Consider the following 10944-nt stretch of genomic DNA (forward strand, 5'->3'; position numbering starts at 1 on the left):
GAGGCGATGCGCTGGCAGGATCTTAAAAAAAAAAAGTCCTGCAAGCAGCACGTTTGGAGTGGTGTATACCGCTCCTCCACCACTCCTGCCCATTGATATGAATGGGCACCACTGCCGAAGCGCATGCAATGCGATGCGATTTGGCAGCAGTGCTTCATGGGTGCATTTAACCTCTTCCTTGGCCGCTAGCTGGGTTATATGTGCCCCACTAGCAGCCAAATAGCACCGCTAAAATGATGGTAAAGAGCCGCTAAAACTTGCGTTTTAACATCAACGCTCCAGTGTGAAAGCAGCCTTCATAAGTGATGCAGAAAATTTCTTACATTTATTAAACAAAACAAACCTCCAATCAGTTTACTTGTATGTATGATTTAGATTTAAAAAAAAAAAAAAAAACCTATGTATTAAATAAAAACAGGTAGTCAAAACTTTTGGACGAAAAAAAAAAATGGGCTAACTTTACTGTTTTTATTTTATTTTTAAATAGTGTATTTTTTTTTCCCAAAAAAATGCATTTGAAAGACTTCTGTGCAAATGCCGTGTGACATAAAATATTGCAACAACCGCTATTTTATTCCCTAGGATCTCTGCTAAATAAATATATATAATTTTTGGGGGGTCTAAGTGATTTTCTGGCAGAAAATACAGAATTTTTACTTGTAAGCAACAAGTGTCAGAAAAGATTTAGTCTTTAAATGGTTAAACTGAGAACTTCTACACACTGAGATGATTTCATTCATTCAAGTGTAAACATTGTATCATTTAGTTCTTTTCTTGGCAGCCTGCCCAGAGAGGCGGAAAGGGTTGCTATGACGACTCAGGCAACTCACACTGACTTCTATACAGAAGTCATTTCAAAGTCCCGCTGTAGTTCTAAATCGTCGCCGATGCCGATTATTTAAAAAACGGCAAATATCGGCGCAAACTCGCTTTACATAGGATTACCACAATATCAACTTGCGCGATTACAACTGATCCAAAACACGGCGGCAAGGCTGATAACAGGAAAAAAACCCTGGGAATCCATTTCTCCTTTACTGAGGAGCTTACATTGGCTAACCGTAAAAAATCGGATCAGGTTCAAGACCCTTTGCCTCACCCACAAATGCGTGCATAGAGAAGCTCCGCAATACCTAATGGAGAAAATAAATCATTACACACCAAACCGCAGTCTTCGATCAGCCAACAAAAACCTCCTCCTCGTGCCCAAAGCCCGGTATAAATCCAAGGGTGATCGGAGATTCGCTGTCCAAGGGCCTCGGCTATGGAATGCTCTACCAATCAACATCCGCCTGGAAGAAAATCACCTGGCTTTTAGGAAAAAACTCAAGACCTTCCTCTTTTAGCAGATGATCAAAGCTCGCCACAGCGCCTAGAGGCGATTCAGTTCGCATTGTGCGCTATATAAGTATTTCATTCATTCATTCATTCATATATCGGCCGGCCGATATATCGGTCGACCTCTAATCACGGGACACAGAAGCCCCTACCTAAGGTGTTGGTCACGAGTAAAGATGTGCTGAGCTCCACTAGAGCAATTCTTTCTGGGGCCAGCTATGCAGCCGGATCCATTCAAAGTGTCCTATTTTGGGCCAAATTGAATGGTACACAGGCCTTGTATCTGAAGAAATTAGGTTTTGCCTGTGAATGCTTCTCTTTTTAGACAGCTGATCCCTGGGATCCAGTACTTTTTTGGTAGTGAGGCCATAACGTTTTAACTGGCAGGGTGCTGTTGGTCCAGGATTGTGGGTTTCTGAAGGATCCCCTGCTCCTGAAGGTTTAACGAAACCCACCGTGAAGGGTCAAGATGGGGTCTATTTATCACAGAGAGCCTCACTCTCTGGTACGTCTCACTTCTCACTCTCTGGTACGCAGCTTTATTCAGGGGGTAGCGCAGATTAATCCTCCTGTCAGGGCAACCCTGAATCCTCAGGATTTGAATTTAGTCTTGTTGGCTTTACGGAAAATTCCCTTGGTTCTTCTTTTTTTTTTTTGTTTTTTTTTTTTTTTTAATGCAAGCTCTCCAATTTCCTCCAAACTTCCCAACACACATAGACTACCCACTGAATCCAACTCTGTCCCGAAGGTTCTGTTTAACGTCTAGTATCTCTGCCCAGTACCAAAAAAAATTTGGTCATCTCCACACCATGTGTATAAGGTCACCTGTCTTCACTGGAAATTTCTAACGCTCAGCATACACTATACAATCTGATTTGAATAATCTCATATAGATCTACCATCAACTATGTAATGCAAGTGCCTGCCTGATTGGATACAGAGGGGAGGGAATGTTAGGGGTTAACTGTTTCAGAACCTCCAACTTCCACTTTCTTGCAGCTTGTTCAGTAAACATAACATGAGGGACTCTGCTAAACGGATGCCTTTGCTAATGTTTGTGGCATACTGCATCATACTGTGTTTGGGGTGTTTTATTTTTTCCCCCTCTATACTTTATTACCATTTTAGCATTGCTTTGTAATGCTCACTAGAACAAGTATTGAATTTGGGTAAATACTAGAAAAGCAGAGACAAAGTAAATAGAAGTACATTGTGCCTAAACCATGTCACGTGTGAAGGATGTTGTAAAGTGTATTGTTTTACATTGTGCTTTTGAAGCTCTTCATTTTGTTAAGCATACAAAATGATGTGCTTGCACGTGATTTTTTTGATAAAGCAGCTGGGTAACTTTTTTTTTTTTTTTTTTTTTTTTTCGTTTTTTTGTTGGAACCCATGATGAACCTGATAGACATTAGTTCTGTATGCTTTATAACTTGTGTTGAGCTTTCTTTGATGGCCCATTTTGTGTTTTTAAAAGGTTTTTAAAACTGGATTTATTCTGTTACCTTAATGCATTGTATGCATGAAGGCAAGGAAAACTCTTCAGTGTGCGGTCCCCCCCCCCCCCCCAATACTTATTACCTGAGCCAGATCCAGCAATGTGCATAAGAGCCAAGACGCTCCTGGGTTTCTCCCTCATTGGCTGAGATGCAGCAGGAGCCATGAAGTCAGGGGGTACCATTTATCATGTGACTTGGGACTGCAAAGTCGCATGACAAGTCACACAAGTGTGACAGGGGCCTTAATGTTCCTGTGTTGTAAGTGATGACACACAGGCTCCACCCACGTGTGTGTGTGTATATATATGTATATATGTATATGTGTATATATATATATATATATATATATATATATATATATATATATATATATATATATATATATATATATATATATATATATATATATATATATATATATATATATTGCACCGAAAATAGGGTGGGGCTGAGCACCGCCCATCACGAGAGGTGTATAGCGCAGGAGAGCCGCCTCCGCCGTCTGGTTCAATAGAGCGCCGAGAACATCACAGCTTTAATTTTAATAGCTGTGTGTTCCCCCGTCGCATACAGCCCCTCTCCCTCGTTCGGGGGAACTTTGATAGACAGATCACCCGTCCAGATTGGACGGGGGATCTGTCTATCACAGTTCCCCGGACAAGGGAGAGGGGGCTGTATGCGACGGCTGTGTGGTGCGAATCACATCCGTTCTCATAAACCGCTGCAATGTGAACCCAGCCTTAGTGACACTGGCGACGGGGGGTGAACACGGGGTTAAACCTTTATTGGGGGGGTTAGGGGGGTACCCTAGAGCTAAAGGGGCTAATCCTAACTGCCCTAACAGTTATTACAGTCACAAATGACACCAATGCAAAAAAAAAAAAAAAAATGCTATTGGTGTCACTGTGACTGGGGGGGGGGGGCAGGGGTGATCGGGGGGTGAAGGGGGGGGGGGGGGGTGTGAGTGTGCCTGGCATGTTCTACTGTGAAGTGTCGTGTTGGTGCAACTCACCGATCCTCTCTCCTCGGTGCCGGAACGAAAAATACCGACACGGAGGAGAGATTACATCACTTCCTCTCCTGTGTTTACATTACAGGAGAGGAAGTGATGTCACGCCTCACTTCCATTCGTCAGGAGCGATCGAGAGGGGGTGGCCATGAATGAATGGCCGCCCCCTCATCCCGGATCGCTTCTGAACGAAAACCAACCGCCGCTGGTACCCCACCCGCGGGAAGGCAGGGACGTACAGGTACGCCCATATGCCTGCCCGTGCCATTCTGTCGACGTACATCGTCGTGCGGCGGTCGGCAAGTGGTTAAACTGCAGAAAGCCTAAAAAATGAAGATTCGAGCAATAAATCAGGTGAAAGACACCTGCTAAAGCGTGAAATTAACTTAAGCAAAGATAGAATAAGTAAAGAAACTTGCCAGACAAAAATTCATGAAAAGTGCTCCTGGGTATGCAGCCGCCCTGCATAGACACAGAAATGTGTGCCATTTAAGCCCCCAACCCGAAAGCCAGGCGCCCAAGTGTGCGCTGGGCGTCTGACGTCTCTGTCTGGTTCTCCGTGATGCGCATGCAAATAAACCTGTGCATGTGCCTGGTCCTTTTATGGACGGCGCAAATAGCGGCACGTACTATTGGTGGACAGGAGAGACAAAGGAAGAAAAAAAAAGGGCTAGATAGCAGCTAAGAGGAACCACCCAATTGGATAATAGATATTCAAAAAACCCACCTAATAGTAGTGGAGTTTTAAGTAGAATAACACACCCGGGATGGCAATATCAAGAAGATAAAACTGAGGTATGGAACAGCTCACTAGTCCTAAGACCCTTTAGGGTGATTTGGAGTAGCCCCTATTGTACCTACTCACCCTTCCTTACCTCTGATTGAATTTTCAGGATGATGGTACCTATATTCTTATTATACCCCTACCTTTTGAGGATAACCTCTCTGTGTGTGTGTGTGGACACACACACACACACACACACACACACACACACTGACACAAAGGGGTTTGAATGGCTAGTAAAGGTAACTATCCTCACCTTTGATCTATTTACTTCTAATATATATGTGTGTGTATAAAAGGTCATTGAGTTTCTGGACTCGTGACAGACCCTTTTCATCTTTCATCCAGTGCTGTACTGACGTTTCTGGATTCTGAGTCATGGAGAAAGCAAAAGAATTGTCAAAGGATCTGCGGGAAAGGGTAGTGCACTGTATCAAACAGGAAAGGGATATAAAAAGATATCCAATGAATTGAGAATGCCAATCAGCAGTGTTCAAACTCTAATCAAGAAGTGGAAAATGAGGGGTTCTGTTGAAACCAAACCACGGTCAGGTAGACAAACTAAAATTTCAGCCACAACTGCCAGGAAAATTGTTCGGCATGCAAAGAAACTCACAAATCACTTAATGTGAAATACAGGACTCTCTCTGAAAACATATGGTGTTGCTGTTTCAAGATGCAATTGAAGAAATACGGGCTTGCCAGAAGGCCATTACTAGGCAAATGCCACAAAGTATCCCTGTTACAATACACCAAATGGCACAGAGACAAGCCTCAAACCTCCTGGCACAAAGTCATTTGGAGTGATGAGACCAAAATGTAGCTTTTTGGCCACAACCATAAACGCTACATGTGGAGAGGAAACAAGGCCTGTGATGAAAGGTACGCAATTCCTACTGTGAAACATGGAGGTGGATCGCTGATCTTTTGGGATGTGTGAGCTACAAAGGCACAGGAAATTTGGTCAAAATTTATGGTAAGACGAATGCAGCATATTATCAAAAAATGGTGGAGGAACATTTGCATTCATCAACCAGGAAGCTGTGCATGGGATGTACTTGGACATTCCAACATGACAATGATCCAAAACACAAGGCTAAGTCGACCTGTCATTGGTTACAGCAGAATAAAGTGAAGGTTCCGGAGTGGCCATCTGTCTTCTGACCTCAATATCATTGAGCCACTCTGGGGAGATCTCAAATGTGCAGTTCGCGCAAGACAGCCCAAGATTTTTCAGGAACTGGAAGCCTTCCCCCCCCCCCAAGAGGAATGGGCAGCTTTACCATCTGAGAAGATAAAGAGCTTCATCCAAAAATACCACAAAAGACTTCAAGCTGTCATTGGGTATATAAACTTTTGATCAGGGTCATTTAGGTATTTTGTTCTGTCATTTATGATTTTAAAGAGTAAACACAGTTTGATAGTAAATGGCTTCAGCAAAACACTAATCATGAGTGAAAAGTTTTTGTTCTCATTCATATTCTATGAAGAAATGGCCAAGAAATCATAAATTCTGCCAGGTTATGTAAACTTATGAGCACAACTGTGTGTTTTTGTATAGGGTTTCTGAAGCTGCGGTGTCTTCATAGATCTGAATGGGCTAAGGAGGGGGGCATGACTGTAATGTGAAAATTGGTTGCTATTGCTAGCCACCTTTTGAAAATTGTAGTAACCTGACTATTTGACTTTATAATCAAATTTAAAGAGAGGAGTCAAACCATGACACCACATCCCAGTTAGTATTAAAGAAAAGGGGACTAGCGGTTACAAACCTCGGGACTTTAAAAGGTGTCTTATATTGTTAATAGTAATACAAAAACAGTGTATTAGATGTACCAAAAATTTTATTTTGTGATAATTTTTTTACAAAAACAAAGCAAAAGAGCATGAATTCATAAAAACAGCATTGCATTTCAAAAAAATCTGTTACATTGCAAAACTTTTGCACACAGATACTACCTCTCTCAACATGTTTCGCTCAGCAGAGCTTCTTCATGAGATATTGTATGTGGAGACTGTTGAGCAATGGAAACATACGATAATTATTTGAATTCATGTAAATACATTATATAGCATCAAATATTTACATGATTTAAAATATTATTTATCGTATTATTTTTTCCGTTGCCTAACTGTCTCCCCATATATATTTCCTGAAGAAGCTCTGCTGAGTGAAAGAAGTTGAGAAAGTGGTAGTAACAGATTTTTTTTGAAATACAATCCTGTTTTTTTTTTTTTTTTTTATAAATTTCATGTTTTTTTGCTTTGTTTTTTTTGTACATTATCTAATACACCAATCTTGTATTCCTATTAACAATATAAAACACCTTTTTTAAAGTCCTGAGGTTTGTGACCTCTAGTCACCTTTTCTATTTGACTTTATGACTTTTGAGTCAATGAACTGGAACAAGACTACTACTGTAGTCAGTTTTTTTTTCAGTTATTTACTTGTTCAAGGCAAAAGATTCAGGAACAGTAGCATGATAGCCAGGGAGTTAGTTCTCAAAGGTTAGCAGTGGCTGCCTCCATACTTTTCTATGCCAGTAACTTAAAATGGCGTTCCACCTAAAAGTGGAACTTCCGCTCATCTGAGGGGGGTGGGGGAGGGACATGATGCCTATCTTTGCCAGGTATCCTTTCCTACTTCCGGGAGCCTCATCTCATGGTTGAGGCTCCCTCCTCTCTCCTCCTTCCGTCGCTGGGCCAGCAGGAGAGATGAGTGGGAGAGGTAGTATGTTTCCTGCCATGATGCCGAAAGGCTACACTGCTGGGTACCCGAACCTGCAATGGCGACGACAGAGCGCGTGTGTGTTGGTTTTTTATTTATTGATTTATTTTTGCTAACACTCCTCTACTAATATATCTGTAAACGGACATATAGACTAACATTGCAGTGCTTTATTCCAGGGGAAATGCAGTGGATATAAAGTTTACACACCCCTGTTAAAATGTCAAGTTTCTGTGATGTAAAAAAATTAGACAAAGATAAATCCTTTCGTTGTGTGGGGGTTTTTTTTTTTTTTTTTTTTTATGTAACCTATAAACAGTATTAGTTGCACCACAAACTGAAATCTTTTAAATGGAGGGAAGTAAAACTAAAAAAAAAGCTAATATGGTTGCATAAGGGTGCACACCCTTCCCTAATACTTTTTGTTTGAAGCTCCTTTTGATTTTATTACAGCACTCAGACTCTTACCCAAAAAGACTATCAGCATGACACATCTTGACTTGGCAATATTTGCCACTTTGCTTTGCAAAAACACTCCAAATATGTCAGATTGCGTGTGCATCTCCTGTGTACAGCTCTCTTCTGATCACCCCGACAGATTTCCAATTGGATTCAGATCTGGGCTCTGGCTGGGCCTTTCCAAAACTTGAATCTTCTTCTGATGAAGCCATGCCTTTGTTGATTTGGATGTATGTTTTGGGTCATTCTAATGCTGAAAGGTGTAGTTCCCATTCATGTTCAGCTTTCTAGCAGAAGCCTGAAGGTTTTGTACCAATATTGACTGGCATTTGGAACTTTCTTCAGCTCTAGCTGAAGAAACGCAGCCCCAAAGCATGATGCTGCCACCACCAGGCTTCACGGTGGGTATGGTATTCTTTGGTGATGTGCAGTGTTTTTGCACCAAACATATCTTTTGTAATTATAGCCAAAAAAGCTCAACCTTGGTTTCCTCAGACCATAACACATTTTCCCACACTGCCAGTGCCATTTACACAGGAATTGGTGCATTTGTATAGCACCGATTTTTGTATAAATGACAATGGACCCACAAATGTGTCAAATGTCTAACTTTTGCGCAAACCAAATCAATGGCTTATTGCGGGGTTGTTTTTTTTGTTTGTTTTTGTTTTTTTATAGTTCAAAAAATTAAAACCGCAGGGGTGATCAAATGCCACCAAAAGGCTCTATTTGTGGGGGGAAAAAAGGACATGAATTTTTGTTTGGGAGCCACGTCGCACGACCGCACAATTGTCAGAGATGCAGTGCGGAATCGCAAAAAGTTGTCTGGTCTTAAGTCAGCAAAATGGTGCGGTCTGAAAGTGGATAAAAATAAATAAATAAAGGCTTCCATTTTGCCACTTTTACCCCATAGCCCAGACATATGAAGAATACGGGAGATTGTTGTACCACCCCTGACCAGTGTGTTTATTTATTTTTAATTTTTCCTTATTTTCATCAGTTACCAAGAACTGGACATCCAGTTCTTGGTAATGTCACTGTTGTGCCATATATTCTCCACTTGATGACTTTCTTCACTGTGTTACATGGTATATCTAATGCCTTGGATATTCCTTTTGTACTTTTCTCCTGACTGATAGCTTTTAACAGTGAGATCTCTCTGATGCTTTGGGAGCTCTCTGTAGACAGCCTTTTGCTGTAGGGGGCGACTAAGAAAATGTCCGGAAAGACCTACTAGGACAGCTGAACTTTATTTGGGGTAAATCGAAAGGACTCTAAATGATGGCAGGTGTGTACTGACTACTATTTAATATCTGTTCGAATGTGATATGCTTACTTGTGAACACAGCTACAACCTCAGTTATAAGAGGGTGTGCACACTTATGCAACCACATTTATTTTAGTTTTGCTTCCCCTCTCTAAAAAAAAAAAAAAAATTTGGATTTTCAGTTGAGTTGTACATTTTATAGGTCACATTAATATTAAAAATATTGTGTGTGTATGTATATTTATCTATCTATCTTTGACACATTTGCTTAGAATCTAGGAGCCAGCTGAAAAAGTTAGAAGCCAGTTATTTTAAATCCTCTGCCCAGAACTGCATGTCTGGGTCATCGGGCAATAAGAATTGCGCATGACTGATGCCAAGAGAAAAAAAGGACAATATTTAAAAAATAAATAAAATCAACTTTTTTGTTTTAAGATTTTGCAAATAAGGCCTCATGCACACGGACGTTTTTACAGCCGCTTTTTTGAGCGTTTTTTGCAGCTTAAAAAGGCCTGTCCATGTTAGTCTATGGCTTCATGCCCACCTAGGCGTTTTTGAGCTGCAAATGGCATAGGCGTTTTTAAGCTGTAAAAAAACCCAGGACCAGTGCGTTCCCTGGCTAGAGCTGTAAAAACGCGAATCGCGGGAAACGCGCAAAAACGCGCAGCATATTTTCTTTGTTTTCTGAGTGCTATAGCCAAGAGATGTGTTTCTTTAAAAACGCTACTTAGCGCTAACGCTAAAAAACGCGCAAAAACGCCAATGCAAAACGTGGTAAAAATCGCGTTAACGCCGATTTTTATTTATTTTTTTCCAGGCGTCGGAGCTAGCTTTGCAGCCAGTTTTTTAAAACGTCCGTGTGCATGAGCACTAAGTGTGGTGTGTGTGGGTTTTTTTTTTTTCCCCTCCACTGATATGCTCTGATAGGCTGCACTGATGGGCACTGGATTGCACTTGCCACTGGATTGCACTGGCAGGTGGCACAGGTTGTCACTGATTAGCAGGTGGCACTGGATTGTACTGGTTGGCACTGGCGGATTGCACTGGATTGCACTGGATGGCACTGGCAGGTGGCACTAACTGGCATTGGCAGGTTTCACTGCTGATTGTGTAACTGTGAAACTGAATGCTTTCTGCAGTGCTGCAGCGTGTAAATCTGTATGGAGAGAGAGAGAGAAGAGCTGACAAATTCAACGTGATGTCAGAGGTGGGTGGGACCCAGCAGCTATCCAGCCAATGATTGGGCAGCTTAAGAAAGCGGCGGGACCACATACACGTATCGGCCCGCCAAGATCCCATCCCGCTGGCTGGTGTTGGATAGCCCACCCCAACTTTCAGCCTCAATTTTGACGGCTTCTCTCCACACACAGTTTCACACACTGCGGCGCTGCTCTGCCAACAGTGTGTAGAGAAGGGAGGAGGATGTCAGCAGCTGCTCTCTTCCTGCTCCATCCCGACTACCAGACAGTGCTCTGTGTTTGGAGGGCCTCCACTTTCCCAAGAACCCACAGCCAGCCTGTAGCAGAGGCACCTGTCAGTGACAAACCCAGGCGCTAGGACACAATTTCTAGTCGCAACGGCGACCTGGCACCTGGGATTTTGTGATGGGAGAGATGTATAGAGAGATATCTATAGCTTATTTTACATCACAGAAACCTGACATTAACGGGTGTGTAGACTTTTTATATCCACTGTATATGTAAGGGAGAGTATAGCGTTTAAGTGTTTGCTTCATGGATGATTCTTACTGGTTGATTTATGGATAATGTACAATGACTGTCCTATGGTCATCTCATGGTAACCCTGAAATTTTATCCAAGGCTAAACCTAAAAATAAGTTTAAAACACGCACAGAAGTGA

The 10944-nt window shown here is 41.9% G+C and overlaps 1 protein-coding gene across 1 annotated transcript in view; it reads left to right on the forward strand.

The window, feature by feature from the left end:
* APPBP2 (amyloid beta precursor protein binding protein 2) overlaps nucleotides 1-10944 on the forward strand; it is an 83889-nt gene that overhangs the window by 14995 nt on the left and 57950 nt on the right. The gene's annotated exons all lie outside the window — the stretch shown is intronic.

The sequence above is a fragment of the Lithobates pipiens genome, unplaced genomic scaffold (genome assembly GCF_037356315.1).
Source record: "Lithobates pipiens isolate NorthernLeopardFrog02 unplaced genomic scaffold, aLitPip1_a1.2 Scaffold_16, whole genome shotgun sequence".
Taxonomy (NCBI): domain Eukaryota; kingdom Metazoa; phylum Chordata; class Amphibia; order Anura; family Ranidae; genus Lithobates; species Lithobates pipiens.